Genomic DNA, 20109 nt, shown 5'->3' with positions numbered 1-20109 from the left:
AAAAAAAAAAAAAAAAAAAAAAAAAAAAAAAAAAAAAAAGATTTATTTGCAGTTCTTTTTTCCTTATGATATATCCCAAAAGACTTGTTCTGTCAAATTTTACGGCTTTAAAGTCACTTGAAATGATAATTCTGCATGTGGTCTTGCCACCAACTTCTGGTTATGCCACAAAGTTCATTTGTTTCCTTCTGTTTTTGACTGTTAGAGATTCCTTTGGATTTATTCATTATTTATTTATGATAATATAAATCATTTTCATTTTCCCAAAGTCAAATGGCTGTTTTGTGTGTATGTGTGGCTAATGGCTGTTTTGTGTGTATGTGTGGCTTTTTTTTTTTTTTTAGCTCCGAACCCTTGAAAAAAAAATTTTTTTTAATTAACCATTCAGAGAAGTCTAACCTCTCTTCTCCTTACCTTTTTAATTTGATCTTCCATTATATCTTTTTGAAAATATAAGCAAATATATATGCATATACTTGTGTCTGCAAGTCACCTCATTTCTTAGTAAAAAAATACATACTCTTCTGCACCTTGTTCTTATCACTTAGCAATATAGCCTAAAGGAGCTTCCAAGTTGGTGAATGCATCCACTTGCCAGAAGGGTGGTGCATCCCAACTCCATGGGACAGAAACTCCTGTGGTCAGGCCCTTCCAGACCTTGACCTATATACCAATTCATCTGGCTGTTCATCAGTAAACAAAGGCAGAAACTCTCCAGATGTCTTCCAGTAATGTCCAGTTTTTATCCCAATGTCTCAAATAAATACTAATGGCCCACCCAAGACAACCTCCATCAACCTGGAGTGTTGGGCATAACTTTGCGCGCGTGCACCCTGACGCGCACGGGCGCCAGTTCATGCGCTCCGCGGCCACCATTTCACTAGCGCTCAACGGCACGTAGCTGCCAGCCTCGCCCTTCCGGGTCCCAGTGATTCAGCAACTTTAGTTCCGTATTCGCGTAGAGCCTCCCCACCACCTCACCCTATCCTTTTAAGCCCTTCTTATTGGCTCTTTGCTTGATCTCTCATATCAAAACCCGCCCTGCCCTTTTTCCCTATATAAGCTGTGCCGCCCTGCAAATAAACGGAGTTCCGGCTTTGACCACTCTCCTGGCTCGGTGGTGTTCTTTCTCGGCCCCCGGGGAGGAAGGTCCTGGGGGGGAAGGGCCGTGCCAGCGACACTCATCATCCCGCTCAGCCCCACAAGGGACCCCCGGCTGGACCGGGGTCTCTTCCCGCTCGGTTTTGTCGGCCTCTGGCTCAGGGAGGCCCGACACTGGAGTCATTTACTGAAGGAGCTGTATTAAATTTGAATAACATCTGCTGTTCAGTAAAAGTGAAGAGTGGCTTTCTACTTGGTCAAAAAACAGTTAAGAAAGATTAATGAATATCAAGGGGATCATGAAACCTGGCCTCAGTGTCACCCTGAGACACACAGGTGGAGGCAAATTTTCAATGTTAGATGTCTTAGCTGCAAAGAAAGATCCACATGGATTATCTGGAGATGTTCTGATAAACGGAGCACTTCAAGCTGCCAATTTCAAATGGTGTTCAGGTAATGTGGTACAGGATGATGTTCTGATGGGGACGCTGACAGTGTCCATCACTGTTCTCAATAGCTCTTTGTCTTCCAACCATGACAAATTGTGAAAAAAAGGAATGGATTAACACAGTCATTGAAGAGTCAGGTATGGACAAAGTGGTAGACTACAAGGGTAAACTCGATTCATCTATGGTGTGTCTGGAGGATAAAGAAAAAGAACTAGTATAGGAATGGAGCTTATTACTCATCCATCCATCTTGCTCCTGAATCAGCCTACAAGTGGCTTAGACTCAAGCCCAGCAAATGCCGTCCTTTTGCTCCTGAAGAGGATGTCTAAACAGGAATGAACAATCATCTTCTCCATTCATCAGCCTCATTATTCCATCTTCAAGTTGTTTCATAGCCTCACCTTATTGATCTCAGAAAGACTAATGTTCCCTGCTCAGAAACTCCTGGGGTAATCTGCATCAGCAGGTTACCACTCTGAGCCCTATGGGTTCACCTTGTGGACTTCTTCCTGGATGTCATTATTGGGGACTCCTCTGCTGTATTATTAAATAGAGAGAAAGAAGATAGTGAAGCCAAGGAGACTGAAGAGCCGTCCAAGTGAGATACGCCACTCACAGAAAAATTATCTGAGTTTTATGTCAACTCCATCTTCCTCAGAGAAACAAAAGCTGAATTAGATCAACTCTTACCGGGTCAGAAAAAGAGTTGCTCAGCCTTCAAGGAAATCACCTATGTGAACTCCTTCTGTCATCAACTCAGATTTCCAGACATTCATTCAAAAACTTGCCAGATAACCCCCAAGCCTCTATAGCTCAGATAATTGGTACAATCATCCAGGAACCGGTTGTAGGTGCCAATTCCTTGAGACTAAAAAAATGATCCTACTGGAACCCAGAATAAAGCTAGGGTACTCTTCTTCCTGACGACCGAGTGTTTCAGCAGTGTGGCAGCCATGGAGATCTTTGTGGTCAAGAAGCAGCAATTCGTACATAAATATATCAGTGGATACTACAGAGTGTCATCTTATTTCTTTGGAATACTGTTATCTGACTTACTACCCATGAGGAGGTTACCAAACATTATATTTACTTCTGTAATATACTTCTTGTTAGGATTAAAACCAGTGGTGGAGAACTTCATCATCATGTTTACTCTTATGATAGTGATTTATTTTACCAGTTCTATGGCACTGGCCACAGTAGGTCAGAGTGTGGCATTCATAGCAATACTTGTCATGACCATCTCTCTCATATTTATGATGATGTATTCACAGCTAGTGATGTATCTCAGAACCATTGTGTCTTGGCTCTCATGGCTTCAGTATTTCAGCATTCCTTGATATAATAATGTGGCTCTGCAACATAATGAATTTTGGGGACAAAACTTCTACTCAGGATTAAATGCAACAGCAAAAATTATCTGTAAGTATGCAGTAGGTACCGGCAAAGAATATTTGACACACCAAGACATCAACCACTCACTCTGCAGCCTATGGAAGAATTACTTGGCCTTGGCATGCATGATTGTTATCTTCCTCACAACTGCCTACCTAAAATTGTTATTACTTTAAAATGTTTTCTTAAATTCCCCTTTAATTTGCTATAATTTATCCTCACATAGAAAAAATCAGGAAGGACCCTGATTTATTTTAATTAAAAATGTATTTATATATAACATAGAGATCCTTTCATAAAAGATTACATAGATATCTTCCTCATTACTTTTAAAAAAGTTTTACTGTGTATATTTAAGGTGTACAACATGATGTTTTGACATACATATAGATAGTAAAATGGTTACGATAGTCAAGCAAATTAACATATCTATCATCTCATAGCTAACCATTTTTTGTGTATGGTAAGAGCACCTAAATTCAGAATAGATTTTTAGCAGAAACCCCAAATACAGTACAATATTATAATTACAAACCTCATGTTATACATTAGATCTCTAGACTTGTTAATCCTACAAATCTGCTACTTTGTATGTTTTGACCTACTTCTTCCCACTTCCTCCTCCACCACCATCCCCGCCCCTGGTAAGTACTGTTTTATTCTCTATCTCTGTGCATTCAACTTTTTTTTTTTCACATTCCACATGTAAGTGAGATCATGCAGTATTTTTCTTTCTGTGTCTGGCTTATTTCATTTAGCCTAATGTCCTCCAGGTTCATCCATGTTGTGACAAATGACAGGATCTCTTTCTCTGTTAAGGTTGAATAATATTCCATTGTCTATATACACCACAGTTTCTTCATCCATTCATCTGTTGACAGACCTTAGGTTTTTTCCATATGCTGGCTATTGTGGATAACACTGTAACAAACATGAGAATGCAGATATCTGTATGAGGTGGAAATTTCATTTCCTTTGGGTATATACCCAGAGGAGGGATTACGAGGTCATATGGTAGGTTATATTTTTAATTTCTTTAGGAATCTCCATGCTGTTTTCCGCAATGGCTGCACCAATCTACATTCCTATCAACAACGTATATTCCTTTTCTCTACACACTCAGCAACACTTGTTATCTCTTTGTGATAACAGTTTTCCTAACAGGGGTAAGGTGATATCTTATTGTGGTTTTGATTTGCATTTCCCTGAAGTTTAGTGATGTTGAGCACCTTTTCATATACACATTGGCCATTTTTATGTCTTCTTTGGAAAAAATGTCTCTTCAGATCCTTTATCCATTTTTTAACCAGGTTATTTAATTTTCTGCTGTTGAGCTGGATGAGTTCTTTATATATTTTTGATATTGACTACTTAGATATATGGCAAATATTTTTTCCCAATCTGTAGGTTACCTTTTAATTTTGATTATTTTGATTGTTTCCTTTGCTGTGTGGAAGCTTTTTAGCTTGAAGTAGTCCCATTTATTTATTTTTGTTTCTGTAGCCTGAGCTTTTGGTGTGATATCCAAAAAATCATTATCAAGAAGCTTCCCCCACTGCTTTCTTCTAGGAGTTTTATGATTTCAGGTCTTAATGTTTAGGTCTTTTAGTACCCTTGTCAAAAATTAGTCCTCTTAGTGCCCTTGTCAAAAATTAGTTGATTATATGTGCTTGGGTTTATTTCTGGGCTCTCAGTTCTAATACACTAGTCAGTGTGTCTGTTTTTATGACAGCATCATACTGTTTTGATTACTATGAGCTTTGTAATATAATTTGAAATCAGGAAGTGTGATGCCTCTAACTTTGTTTTTCTTTTTCATATTTTGGATACTACAAATGTTTGAATAACATTAATTCTTCCAATCCATGAACACTGGCTATCTTTCCATTTATTTGTGTCTTCTTCAATTTCATCATTGTTTTACAGTTTTCAACATATAGATCTTTCACCTCCTTGGTTAAGATTATTCCTAAGTATTTCATTTTATTTTATCTTATTTTTGATGCTATTTTAAATGGGACTGTTTTCTTGGTTTCCTTTTTGGACAAGTCATTATTTATGTACAGAAATAAAACTCATTTTTTCACATTAATTTTATATGCTGCAACTTTACTGATTTCTTTTATTAGTTCTAAAAGGTTTTTTTTGTGGCATCTTTGGAATTTTCTACATATAGGAACATGTCATTGACCAATGGAGATAATTTTATTTCTTTCATTCTGATTTGTATGTCTATTATTTCTTTTTCTTGTCTGATTATTCTTCTAGTACTTCTAGTTTTATGTTGAATAAAAGTGGCAAGAGTGGGTATCCTTGCCTTGTACCAGTTCTTAGAGAAAAAGCTTTCAGTTTTCCCTGTTGATTATGTTAGCCTTGGGTTTTTCATAAATACTCTTTATTATGTTGAGGAAATTTCCTTCTATACCTAAAGTTGTTATCACCTTGAAATAGACTATTATAACAATAAGATGTTCTATGTAAGCCTCATGGTAACCACAAAGCAAAAAACTATAGCAGCTAAACAAATGATGAAAAGAAAGGAATCAAAGTGAAGCACTATGAATAATCATCAAATTACAAGGGAAAACAATAGGAGAGAAAGAAACAAAGGACCTATAAAACCACCATAAAACAATTAAAATGGCAGAAGAAAGTCCTTACCTATCAATAATAACATTAGATATAAGTGGATTAGATTCTCCAATCAAAAGACATAAAGTGGCTAAATGGATTTTTAAAAACAAGATCCAATATATGTTGCCCACAAGAAACTCACTTTAGCTTTAAGGACACATACAGGCTGGAAGTGAAAGAATGTAAAAAGATATTCCACGCAAATGGTAACCAAAAGAGAGCAGGGTTCACTATACTTAGATCAGACAAAATAGAATTCAAGTCAAAAGCTGTCACAGGTGACAAAGAAGACCATTATTTAATGATAAAGAGGTCAGTCCATCAAGAGGACATAACAATTGCAAATGCAATGTACCCAACATCAGAGTACTTAAATGTATAAAGCAAATATTAATGGATATAAAGGGAGAAATAGATAGCAATACAATAATAGTAGGGGACTTCAATACCCTAGTTTCAACAATGAATAGATCAACCAGATAAAAAAGTACAGTAATAAGGAAATACTGGACTTGAACAATACTTTAGACTAAATGGACCTAACAGACATTGCTATGGGTCAAATGTGTCCCCCAAAAGTTCATGTGTTAGAAACTTAGTGTGAAGAGGGTGGGAAATCCAATTATGGTATTTGAAAGGTAGGGCCTTGGAGAGGTGATTGGATCTTGACAACTGGGCCCTATGGAGTACTAGGTTGTTGACTGAATGGACTGTCACATGTGTGGACTGGTGGCTTTATAAGGAGAGCACACGGAAAAGCTCTTGCTCTTACCATCCTTGCCATGTGATTGCTAGCATTGCCACAAGACCCTGTAGAGAGTTCCTACCCAGAAGAAGGCCCTCACCAGATGCGCCGCATGGACCATAGACTTTCCAGTGTCCAAAACTGTAAGAAATAAATTTTGTTTTTTAATAAATACCTGGTTTGGGGTATTCTGTTATAAGCAACAGAAAATGGATTAATGCAGATATATACAGAACTTTCCATCCAACAGCAGCATTCTTCTCTAACATGCAGGGAACATTTTCCAGGATAGACCACATGTTAAGCCACAAAACAAATCTTAACAAATTTAAGATTAAAATCATATCAAGTATTGTTTCTAACCACAATGGTATGAAACTAGAAATCAGTAATAGGAGGAATTTTGAGAAAATTCACAAATACATAGAAATTAGACAATATGCTCCTGAACAACCAATGGGTCAGAGAAGAAATCAAGAGAATTATGCACTAAACATCACAGGAACACATAACTAATTTATGGGAGAAAGGTGTCAAAGGAGGTTTCCTGAAAGAGATAGCAATTACACTCTTAAAGAATGAGTAGGCAGTGTTATAATCACCTACTCATTCTTTAAGGGTTAAGATCCCCCTAACCATCAGCTACCAAAAAAAAAAAAAAGAAAGAAAGAAAGAAAGAAAGAAAGAAAAGAAGGAAAGAATGAGTAGGACTTGGCCAATTCAAGTAGAAAAGGGCATTTCAGGCAGAGGAGACTGAATGAGCAAAAGTAAGGACACAACAAATCACCATGCCAGGTGAGCGTGGCTGGAAGCCATAGCAAGAGTGCAGAGAGAGGAGCTAACAGACACACAGGTCACATTGACTTAACTCAATACTTACTGAATTTCTAACAAGTACCTGGCCACATGCTAGGTACTGGACATAGTACACTAAAACAGTCAGAGTTCTGGCCCTCATGATTTCATTCTAGTAAGGAAGACTATGTGAAGACCATTTATCTAACAAGTGATGAAGAATTTAAGCTAGGGAATTACATGGTCAAATTTTTATTTTTTGTACAATTCTATGGCAGCCATAGGTAAGATGGATTTTACCAGATCAGACAGGAGGCCTCTGCAGAGTCCGCATGAGAGATAGAGAGGACCTAACTAGTAATGATAGTTAAGACAGACTAGACACAATTAGAAAATAATTAAGTGATCAAATTTGTTTTCAGTATGCCCACGCTGGCTAATAGCAACCCTTCTTTTCTTTTCTTTTTTTTTTTTTTCTTTTTGTCTTTTTTCGTGTCCGGCAACGGATCGCAACCCTCAGTGTCACGCCCGTACCGGACCGGGACCCGCAACGGGATCGCAAACCTCAGCACCACGCCCGCACCTCACTCAGCCAGTGAGCGGGAACCGGTCTGTATGTGGGATCCGAACCCTCGGCGGGAGCGCCACCGTGCTCCCAAGCGGCGCACTGTAGCATGCGCCACCGGTCCGGCCCAACCCTTATTTTCTTTACTCAGTATTCACAAAACATCTGTGACATATTCTAGAACTTTGCTGAGAATCTATATCAAGTTTAATGGTCTACAGATTGTAGACTCCACTTTCTTCTCCTTGAGGACAATTGGTACATATGTCCATCTCTAGTCCATGACATCTCTTGAAGATGGTACACAATTACATTTGCAGGTTCTTTCAGTGCCCCAGATGTAACAGTCATTTGTCAACTTTCTGGCTTTCAAATACTCAACTCTTCCTTGCAGGGAACTGATTTATAAAATAGTACAAAATGGAAGCCAAAATATAAGATCTTACTCTTCCCAGTACCAGGATGTCAGAGGACAAACACATGACCTAAAATATTCCCATCTGGAATTTGAAACAGGAGTGGCACAAAGGAGACAGAATTCACCTAGCAGCAGCCAAAGAGCCCTGACCAAATTGTTCTTGCTGCTTAGACACTAGAGTCTACTCCTCTAGCCTTCTAACAATTTGGTGAGCCTCCATTATCCTTCTAATAAATCCTCTTTCTGCTTAAGGCAGCCAGAATTACCTTCTATTGCTGTAACAAGAATTCTGACCAAAATTCCTAGATAGAATTTACCTGGGCCCAGAAATAAGAACATATAAAGTACCTAAATATCCTGTCTTCATTTTAATCATCTTTATTATTATAGCTAAGACAGCAGTCACTCACTACATGCCAATTACTTTCTAAGCATTTTGCAGGCATCATCTTACTAAATACTCACCGAATCTCACTGGATTACATAACAACTGAGGTTGGTGCTATTACTCCCTTTTTACAGTTTAAGAAATTGAGGCTCAGAGAAATCAAGTAACTTACCCAAGATAACCAGAAAATAGGAATGGAAGTGATACGAACTCAGGCGGTCCAAGTCTAAAGCCAGCACACTTAATGACTACATTATACAGTGACTCATTTTTAAATCTTTTTATTTATGAAATATAACATATACAGAAAAGTACACAGAAATGTACAGCTCAATAAGTTATCAAAAATACCTATATAACCACCACCCAGGCTAAGAAACAGAAGCACTCCAAAAGCTCTACAGGTGACCCTCCCAATCATTACCTGAATCTTTCCTCCTCAGGGCAACCATTATCCTAACTATGAAAATCATTTCTTTGCTTTGCTTTAGAGTTGGGCCACCTAAATATGCATTCCTAAACAGTACTGCTTAATTCTGCTTGTTTTCTGAATGCTGTATGGAAATGACACAGAATGTTTTCTTTTGGGTCTGACTTATTTCACTCAACAGTATTTTGAGTTTGAAAGATTCATCCATATTGTAGGTAGGTTTGCTCATTTTCATTGCTGTACACTATTCCATGAATACATCATAATTTACCAATCTATTGATGATATTTGGGTTATATCCAGTTTTTGGCCATTATGAATATTCTTATACATGTCTCTTGGCTACAGTGCATGCATTCATGTTGGATATGAATGCAGAAATGGAATGGTTAAGTCATATAAATCTGAATGTTAAAGTTTGGTATATAATGCCAAACTATTTTCTAAAGGATTGCACCAAATATATACTCATTCTAGCATTGTAGGATCATTCTCAATACTCTGTATCTTCTCTGACATTTGGTAACGTTAATTTTTTTTTATTTGGGCTATTCTGGTGGGTATATGCTCATTTAGTTCATATTTCACTGATGGCTTATGTTTCTTGGCCATTTAGAAATCTTTTGTAAAGTGCCTGTCCAAATCTCTTGCCTGTTTTTCTACTGCATTGTCTGTCTTTTCATGACTTGTAGGAATTCTGAATACAAACCGTTTGTTAATTACATGTGTTATAATTACCCACTTCCACGCTGTGACTTACCTTTTCACCTTATAGTGATGTGCTTTGATGAACTTCAAATTTCCTTAATGGAGTCAAAAATTATCAACTTTTCCAATAGGCTTTGTGTGTCTTGTTTAAGACGTCTTTCACTATACTAAGATCCAGAAAATATTCTCCTGAATTGTAGAGGATGCATAAAGCATATGTACTTCACAGGCCTGGTTTTCCAAAGCCTTGCAATTTCAGATATTCACCTTACAAAAAACAGGAAAATTTCCACAGGCTATTGAATCTCTGTTGTAAGATAAAGAGTTGTAACAAAGCAAGGCTGCTGGTTCAAAGACAGACAAGTTACTGATTGATATGTAAAGATACCGGGAAATTGCTATAAGAAGAGAATGTTTGCTAAGATCAAGCTTTTGTTGGTGGATCACTTAATTGCCTAATAGAATGTCATCTGGTTTGTTTCACTGAAAGTTACCAGCCTATACTGTTAAACTATAACCCCACCTATGTCTCTTCCTGTAACTTCCTGGGCTGGAGAATAAACACAGGAAGGGAACCCCAATTCGTGGTTAATTTCCCAAATGGAAGGAATGCCTCTCTCTTCAGGGTTCCAGGAGATTAACCACTTCGGGGCTTCTCACTGCTCAGAAGAGATGGGCTTTGAGTAATTCTTTGCAGCTCTGTCACCCAGGGGAAGAGGGGTGAAAAATCCATGGGAGGCAAAACAACACTGAATTATCTTTTAGGAGCTCATTGTATTGCCTTTCACATCTTGATCTATAATCCACCTAGAGTCAATTTTTTGTGTACATGGTGTGTGGATCAAGTTTATTTTCTTTTTTATCTTTTCTGTTAGGATATTCAATTGTAGCAGCAACATTTACCATCTCTCCCCCACTACTCTACAGTACAGTCTTTGTTACAAATCAAGCATCTGTATAAATGTGGCTATTTCTAGGCTTTCAATTCTATTTCTAGAGCCTGTCTAACTATTCCACAAAAGCTTAAAAGTAAGTCTTAATATCTGATAGAGTAAATCTTTCCATGTTATTGTTCTTACTCAAGAGTGTCTTTGCTATTTACGACCTTTCATTTCTACATATATTTTAAAACCAACTTGTCAAATTTTACCCCAAAAACCTGCTGGGACTATTATTTGGATTGCATTTTATTTATAAATTAAGTCAGGAAGAACTGACATCTTTACAATATTGAGTCTTCCACTTGATAAATATGGTACATCCTTCATTTAGATATACTTTAATTTCTCTCAATAATATATTTTAATCCTCTGCATAAGGTTTTGCATAGGTATTTGAATTTCATTCCAACATATTTGAATTTTTTGTTACTCTATGGTAAATAACATTTTTATATATTTTTTAACTTTGTTGCTGGTATATATAAATGCAATGGAATTTTTTATATTTTAGGCTCTGTATCCAGGAATCCTGTCAAAATTACTTATTAATTCCAATAACTTATCTGTAGATACTTTTGGATTTTCCATGTAAACAGTCATCATCTACAAACAACAGGTTGAACAGATTCCTTTCTTATCCTTTTATCTTTTATTTTTCTTTTCTGATTCTACTAAAATATCCAGTAAAATGATGAATAAAAAGTGAGAGTGGGTACCCATATCTTAGTCCCAATCATAAGAGGAAAACCTTCAAATTTCACCATTAAGTTTAATGTTTGTTGCAACTTTTTTGTAGATATGCTTTACCCAGTTAAGGAAGTTTCCTTTTATTCCCAGTTTGCTAAGATTTTTTAATCATAATAGATGTTAAATATTATCAAACACTTTTTTTCTGCATCTATCAAACTAATCGTAATTTTTCTCCTCTAATGCATTAAAATGGTGATTTATGATGACTTTTTATATTTTTATTTTTTAAAAGATGACCAGTAAGGGGATCTTAACCCTTGTCTTGGTGTTGTTAGCACCACACTCTCCCAAGTGAGCAACTGGCCATCCCTATATAGGGATCCAAACCCATGGCCTTGATGTTATCAGCACCACACTCTCCCAAGTGAGCAACTGGCCATCCCTATATAGGGATCCAAACCCATGGCCTTGATGTTATCAGCACCACACTCTCCCAAGTGAGCCATGGGCCAGCTCTATGATGACTTTTTAAAAATGTTAAAACAAGGGGCCGGCCCGGTGGCGCACTGCTACAGTGCGCCGCTTGGGAAGCGCAGCGGCGCTCCCGCCGAGGGTTCGGATCCCACATACAGACCAGTTCCCGCTCACTGGCTGAGCGAGATGCAGAGAGCAACACCGAGGGTTGCGATCCCGTTGCCGGTCCCGGGCGCGACACTGAGGGTTGCGATCCATTGCCGGTCATGAAAAAAGACAAAAAAAGGAAAAAAAAAAAAAAAATGTTAAAACAACTTTGCACTACTGGAAAAACTCAACCTGGTCACATATATATTGCTGGATTCAGTCTGCTGACATTTTGTTTATGATTCTTTGCACCTATATTAATGAGTGAGATTAAATTGCTATTTTTCTTTCATCTGGGATCATTTTGATTCTGCCTGAAGGATTTAGTTATTTCTTTAGTGCAAGTCTGCTGGTGATAAATCCTGTTTTTGATTACCTGAAAGTATTTTTATTTCACCTTCACTTTTGAAGAGTATTTTCACTGAAAAACAAATTCTCTATCAGTAGTTATTTTCTTTCAGAATTGCAAAGATAATCTAGCTTTCACTGCTCTGTGCAGAAGTCAGATATCGGTCTAATTGTCAGATGTCAGATGTTCATTTGAAGGGAGACTGTCATTTTTCTCTGCCTACTTTGAATATTTCTCTTTGCTTTGGTTTTACAGCAGTTTTAACTGGTAACTCCGAAATCTGATACCCCTATGGATCTATTTTTACTGTTCCTTGTTTCTTTTGATTTTTGTTCATGTTATCTCTTCTTCTCATGTGTCCAGTCATTTTTGATACATGCCAGAAATTATTCTTGCAAATTTGTTTGTAGAAATAATTTGAGGCCTAGAATGATCCTTCAGAGAGGATGTGCCTTTGCTTCTACTGGACACCTGGGAACACTAGAACCCTGGAGTCACCTTAATCCATTTCATGAACGTAGATGTTTTGAAACTGAGCTGCAGTCCCTGCAATGGCCTACTTCTAGGTCATGGCCTTTCATGGTCCTAACCCAGAGGAAATGAGGTTCCCCAGGTTTCTCCCTACTTAATGGAAGAAACATTAATCTCTGTTACTTTAGTCCAGAGAGGCACTTTTCATGCCCTTGCCACTCAGCCTCCTATTCAGGAATTCAGCATATGCCCTCAAGGGACAAAGAAACCCCAAAATAGACTCTAGACCTTGAATCTCTGTCTTTATACCTCTCACATGGATCACAGCCTGGTAATTCTTCATTATTGTGCTCTCTCTCCAGTATCTTCAAGCAGATGTTTATATTTCATCCACTTTTTCTAATTGTCCCCAGTGAGAGAATTGGTCCCAAGTACCTAGTCTGCCATTAGTGAAAACAGAAACCCATATTGCCTCTTTACCCTTTTCAATTTGAAGACACTTTAATGAACAGAATGAAAACAAAATAGAAGTTTAAAAATTCTGCCCATCTCCATAATGGCCAGCCACCAAAAAAAAAAAAAAATCTGCCTTCTTTCTTTCATTGATTAATAGTATCAGTTTATCTAAGTAGTTGTTCTATCCTCGTTTGGCTAAAAGTGAGATCCGATAACTTCGTATAATGTATGCTATACGAAGTTATTACGACCAAAAAAAAAAAAAAATCTGCCTTCTTTCTTTCATTGATTAATAGTATCAGTTTATCTAAGTAGTTGTTCTATCCTCGTTTGGCTTATCCTGTCACTCAGATCATAATGAAGAATTCAATAAGGTTGAATTTTTAGACAGAAATGAAATTAGCACAAAAATAATGGAAAAGAGCAGTAGATTTAAAGAATAACATAAAATTAATCCCCAAGGAGATTTACAAACTTTATTTCATAAAAAATTCTTCTGAGAGAAAAAGGCCCAGAAAAGGTCTGCTCCTGATGAGCAGAAAGGCAATACAGACATAAAGAAAGGCTCTAATTTAGGATATAAACACAGAGAAGAATCTTGTGGCATGCTCGTGTGTGTGTGTATGTGTGTGTATTTTTTTTTCTAGATAGGTAATATACACTTTGTTCAAAATTCAAAAAGTGTAAAAGTATACAGTGAAAACTTCCTCCCATGTCAGCCCCTACCTACAGAAGAAATCAATGTCATTAGTTTATGTGTAGTCTTCCAGAGATATTTTATGCATATTAAAAAAAAGCATGTGTAATTGTTATACACACACACATATATTTTTTTTCACTGTTTTTTACTGGACGCGCTACCATGCACTTTATTTTTTCCACTTATAACTCAGAGATCTTTTCATAACTGTACATGAAAATCTTCCTCATTCTTTTCTACAGCTGATTTAACTGTAGAAATCAGTTAAATTTCTAATTTAATAATGTATTTACCATAATTTATTTACCCGGTTCTGTATTGATAGACATTCATGTTCTTTCTAATCTTTTACCATTAAAAACGATGCTATAACAGCCTTGTGTCTACGTCATTAAAAGAAGTATAAATAAATCTATAGCATAAATTCCTGGAAGAAATGAGTCAATGGGGGCATACACTGCAATTTTGATGGTACTGACAAATCGTTCTCCATAACTTCTGTACCAACTTACAATCCAATCAGCAATGCATGAAAGCATTTGTTTCTGCACACCTTTACCCACATAGCAGCAAACTACTTGCTATGTGGGTATAAGTTGTTATGAGTTTCATTTCCCTTATTATGAGTTAGGTTGAATATTTTTCATATGTTAAGAGCCACTTCTCATAGCATTTTAACAGCTTAACATGTTTTGGAAAAAAAGTGAATAAGGATATTGCTTTGATTTTTAAGTTTAGAGAAGTTCCTTAAATTATATAATTACTTCTGGTAAAACAACTTGTAATTGAATTCAGAGAGGCAGAAAGTAAAAAAAGGAGAAAGAAAAACATAAGTTTATTTCCAGAAGTATAAAGTGTGAGAGATGGAGTCCTGTTTTAGAGAGAAAAAACAATTAAGAACACAGCCTTTTAGGTTTCTTAAATTTAGTTAGTAAAATTTAAGCCACTACAAAGTAGCAGTAGCCAATTTTTCTAAAGTATAGCTTTTAATATATCAGCCAAATATAAGCCAATTCTGCAAGTATTCCTACAAACACCAAAGAAACCAGGACAGGTTTTGCAAATTTAGATGGCATGTGCGAAAATGTTTTTTATTCTAATATGCATGTATTTATTTTAAGATGTATTAAAAAAATTGATACATCAAACTAGAAATACCATGCATATTATTTAGAATGAAACAAAAATTTAAACGTCAATTTAAAGAAAAAATAGTAACCAAACAATATTCCCTAATGTGCCAAAATCAGTGCCATAGTTACTGAATGGCCAAAATCTTGGCAACAATGAACAGAAAAGAAAAAAATGGAAGCTCAAGAATAATTCAATTTATAATTGGTGGCCACTAAAGCAAAAGTGGGGGAAAAAGAAAAACTTTTAAAAAATATTTTATATTTGACAAATTTTAACACATGAGTTTTCCTTCTATATTACCAGAGTATGGTTTCAGACATTTTGGTCATTCTACAGATTCGAACTTACTGTGTACTTTGTACTTTCCCTACAAAGAAAACCAAAAAGCAGGTTTTTTCCCAAGGCATTTGAATATCAGGTTAGGGTTCTTTAGAACAAGTCCCATAGGACTTACCCTTCACTAAACAGGCTGCGAAGAGATAATTAGCCTGGCCTTTTAGATTCCAGTGCAGAGGAACCAAAAGCAAGCTATGTGGTTATAGAGTCAAGAGGCTTACACGAAAACAAATTTTTCTGAGTTTATGTTCCAATCAAATCCAGTGACCATGCAAACTACTTTCTTCTCAGCCCTATATAAGTAGGACATGCTCCTGAGTGTTCATTCATATTACACACCTTGAGTTGTACTGTGTGAACTGAATTAAGATATGACTAATGAACTATGTTAACACTGTAAAAACACAACACTGTAAGAAAAAACAATCAAATAGCCACAGGCAGACTAATTTTTAACATTTTGACATAAAACCACAATAAAAAACTAAAAAACTTAAGGGCTCTTTGTTATAGACTTCTCACTCATATAAAACATCCAGTATGGCAGCCATCAAATTTTAAATTTTACTTAATGTTAGTTGAAATAGCCACAGACACAGAACATTTCCATCACTGCATAAAGACTTATTGCATTGCTCTAAGTCCTTCATTGGAATCATAAACAAGTTTACCTGACCTGTTTCCGGTCCTCATTGTCTATATGCATTGATAGCTCTTAGGGTCGTATACACCAAACTAAGTTCCACTGCTGACTTCAGGGTCATAAGAGACTTTGCCCTTTATTTTCCCCAAAGCTCTCTAAACTTAAAGAAAAAAGAAAAAAAAATTACCTGCCCATAAGTGATGCAACATGTATGCCTCAGAGAGTCTCATGATACAAAGAATGCTCTCTCTTGAGAACTGAAGAACCCAGGTGCGCCAAATAAAAAACTATTAAAAACTATTACAGTTCATAAAGCAATAAGAACACCATGACCACTGGAGAGCTCAATTTGTAAGAACATAAGCCCTTTCTTCCTTTTCACCAAAACCTTAGCTAACAAACATGAAGGCCCTCAAAAGATATTCTCTGGGCCGGCCCGGTGGCGCACTCAGTAGAGTGCGGCGCTTGGGAGCGCAGCAGCCCTCCCACCGAGGGTTCGGATCCCACATAGAGACCGGTCTGCTCACTGGTTGAGCGCGGTGCGGGCGCAACACCGAGGGTTGCGATCCCATTACCCGTCATGAAAAAAGACAAAAAGGAAAAAAAAAAAAAAGATATTCTCTGCAAAGAACACTTTTTTTTTTTTAAAGATGACTGGTAAGGGGATCTTAACCCTTGACTTACCCATGGCCTTGGTGTTATCGGCACCACACTCTCCCGAGTGAGCCACGGACCGGCCCCTAAGAACACTTTTTATTTTTTTTGTCTTTTTCGTGACCGGTAAGGGGATCGCAACCCTTGCCTTGGTGTCGTCCGCACCGTGCTCAGCCAGTGAGCGCACAGGCCATTCCTATATAGGATCTGAACCTGCGGCGGGAGCGTCTCTGTGCTCCCAGCGCTGCACTCTCCCGAGTGCGCCACGGGGCCGGCCCTAAGAACACTTTTTAAAACAAGTTATGGTTATTCTGGATAATGACAAATTCCTGCTTTGAAGGAATAAGGTACATGGAAAAACCAAAACCCTTAATTCAATAACAACTGAATATCCAACGTCATTTCTTGCTGCTGTTTCCTATCAAAGGGTGACAGAAACCTCTTAATTTCATTCTTTCTTAGCTCTCTATGGCTTACTCATTGGAAGATTTTCTAGAAGATTCATAGGCAGAAGTAGCCAATCAAACTCCTAATTTAAAGCAGGTTTTTGGGTTTACTCCTAAGCCTATAAAACACTGGCCCAAGTCAAATGCAGCATTTCCACACTGCTTTAGAAACCCAGCTTAACTCTAACCCAGGGTTTCTCACGAGCAGCACTACTGATACTGGGCCAAATAATTCTCTGTTGTGGGACTGTCCAATGCATTGCAGATGTTTAGCAACATCCCTGGCCCATACTCACTAGATGTCAGTAATAGCTGCCCCCGGTTGTAACAACCAAAAATGTTTCCAGAGATTGCCAGATGTCCCCTGTGGGTACAAAATCACTCCTGGTTGAGAAGCACTGCTCTAAGCCAGGGAACACTCTTGGTTATCTCAGCCCTGATTCCTCACAGTCATTTGATGATCCTCCAAACATCTGCGCTGAGGCTTCCTCTCATCATCCAACTCAGCAAATATTTATAGAACCTCAGACACAACATCAAGAGCTGTAGGAGATAACTGGGCAAGGCAGATTCTGTTCCTACCTTTAAGCAGGTTTCTTGGGGGAAAAGTACATTTAAAACTGTAATAAAAGACACCCAGTTATATAACGTCTTGAATTATTGATTTTTTTTTCCTGTGGAACTCTCATCTCACCAAACCAAAAACACTTGGACAACAAAGGCTATAACCTATCTTCAGGTACCAATACTTGATTAATGGCCAATAAAAACATAATTGTAAACTTCGCCATAACAAGGTGACAATTTCCTATAAGCAGTAAACTCTCCAGCCCTAACTTGGACAAGTTAAACTTTCTCAGCTGTAGTTTGTTCTTCTGTAAAATGGGAAGAAAATGATTATTGACAGGATTAAACTGGATAATACAAGTAAATCTTTTTCCACATTCTGGCACAGAGTAAGCATTCAATACATGTCAACTATCATTACTATTATTTTATTAGCAACAAATCCTACCTCAAGAGGAAGAGCTTGCTCTAGTCTGCAATAACAAACTCCTATATGACATAAAAAGAAATTAACTATTACTCTGCTTTCTGAGAGCAAGAGAAGGGAAAGTAATCATAGTCATTTCTACCCACATCCTGGAAGGAAGAAATTAATGCAGGAACCAATGAGAAGTGAGGAAAAACAAAAAACAAAACCACACTCAGAGACAAACCCACTATCTTCCAATAGATCCCCAGAGCACTCTTAAGACCTTTCTATTTAAAATACACAGGTTAGGGCCGGCCTCTGGCTCACTTGGGAGAGTGTGGTGCTGATAACACCAAGACCACAGGTTCGGATCCCTACATAGGGATGGCTAGTTAGCTCATTTGGGAGAGCGTGGTGCTGATGACAAGTCAAGGGTTAAGATCCCTTTACCGGTCATCTTTTTAAAAAAATTAAAAAATTAAAAAATAAGATACACGGGTATGCAGATCCCCTTACCGGCCAGCTGCAAAAGAAAAACAAAGCAAAACAAACAAACAAAAAAAAAAAAAACGTGGGTTTTTTCGAAGTAAAAACATGCTTAATTTATAAATTTTTCACACGCAGTAGACAGGTCTTATACACCTTTCCAAGTGTTTGCTTAGTCTTTCAGAAATTAGAATTTCTATTGCTATAATGTCAAACACATGCCAACAATTCTGAATTAAATACAAAGCATATAAGAGTTTATAAGAAAAAAAGGCAAAAATTGTTAGATGTTTTAAAGTAAGAGAACATAAAGTCATGGAAAAGAGCTGGGTGGTTCACGGTGTGTGTGTTTGAGTGAAGCAGCATTTTGAAATGGGAGTTATTTGGGATAGAAGTACAAGAGGGGAAAAGCCACCATGTTGGAACAGATACATCCAGGAACACCTCCTCTGGCAGCACAGGGAGTGTAGTTGAGCAAAAAGAGACCTTAATCTCAGAATGGATAACACGAGTATAAGGGGTACTGTAGGCTACACACGAGTACCCTACAGTGGATCATGTAATCCCCCCAACAATCCTGTGAGGCAGGTACTAGTACCCACATTTTACAGATCAGGAAAATGAGACACAGGGAAGTTAAGTGACTTGCCCAAGTTCACTTAACTAGTAAACAAAGGATTCAGACTCCAACGCAGCCACCCTGGCTCCACAGCCCTGCTTCAACCACTGTACTTTACAGTGCCTATTTTAATTTCAGACCTGGAAAATTAATTTATATTTGCTACTTAATGAGACCAGATCGCTTCCCTCTACCCTTTTGTATTTCTAAGCAGCATCCTTTTAGTTGCATCGTGTGTGGTGACCCTACGGAGGCTGAGAGACAAAAGTGTGATAGATAGACTCGTCTTTGGACACTGAGATAATCCACAGGGAGGAACGTGTGTGGGTAAAAATGGAGACACCGTCCTGAACAAGAAGAGGAGGTGGGGGGAGAGGATGAGAGTCTTGGAGAACCAGGAAGATCACCCAAATTCCGATTTCCTACGTTTGCCTTGGCTACCACGTTCATTCGAAAGGCCCCCGAGCCCACCTATTCCAACGCTGCTTTCCACCTCTCGCAGTCTAAGAGACGCAGAGGACGGCAGCGAGTCGAGGGGGCCCGTGTGCAGGGAGGCTGGGGAGAAGTGGCGCTCTGGACAGAGGAGGGAGAGGCTGCCGAGCCGGATGGGGCAAAGAGGCGCGTGGGGAGGCTGGGGCAGGGGACAGAGATGAGGGGGCAGCAGGCCAGGGGGTTCGGGTGGGCAGCCTCGGTGTGACTGGGATCCGGACCGTGGCCACATCTGAAGAGGCGCAAGGACAGCGCAACCCTGTCACTACCACCCGGGCTGATCTGAGAAAGGAAACCGGGCAGGAACCACGGCATTTCGAAACAGGGGTAGAAAATAACCACGAGCGCAGCCCAGGGCCGGGGCGAGGGCAGCGTCGGGGGAAGGGGTCGCCCCCCAGGAGTAGCGGGACCCCGCGCACGAAGAGGCTGCGGAGGTGGGTCCGCTCCGCCGAGAAGCCCGGGGCAGAGCG

The 20109-nt window shown here is 38.3% G+C and overlaps 1 pseudogene; it reads left to right on the top strand.

The window, feature by feature from the left end:
- The first annotated feature begins 718 nt into the window (after positions 1 to 718).
- Positions 719 to 20109, top strand: part of LOC103605801 — a 20589-nt pseudogene continuing 1198 nt past the window's right edge.

The sequence above is a fragment of the Galeopterus variegatus genome, unplaced genomic scaffold (genome assembly GCF_000696425.1).
Source record: "Galeopterus variegatus unplaced genomic scaffold, G_variegatus-3.0.2 Scaffold140, whole genome shotgun sequence".
NCBI classification, from domain to species: domain Eukaryota; kingdom Metazoa; phylum Chordata; class Mammalia; order Dermoptera; family Cynocephalidae; genus Galeopterus; species Galeopterus variegatus.
The sequence above is the reverse complement of the archived record's forward strand: the minus strand, read 5'-3'. Positions and strand labels throughout refer to the sequence as shown.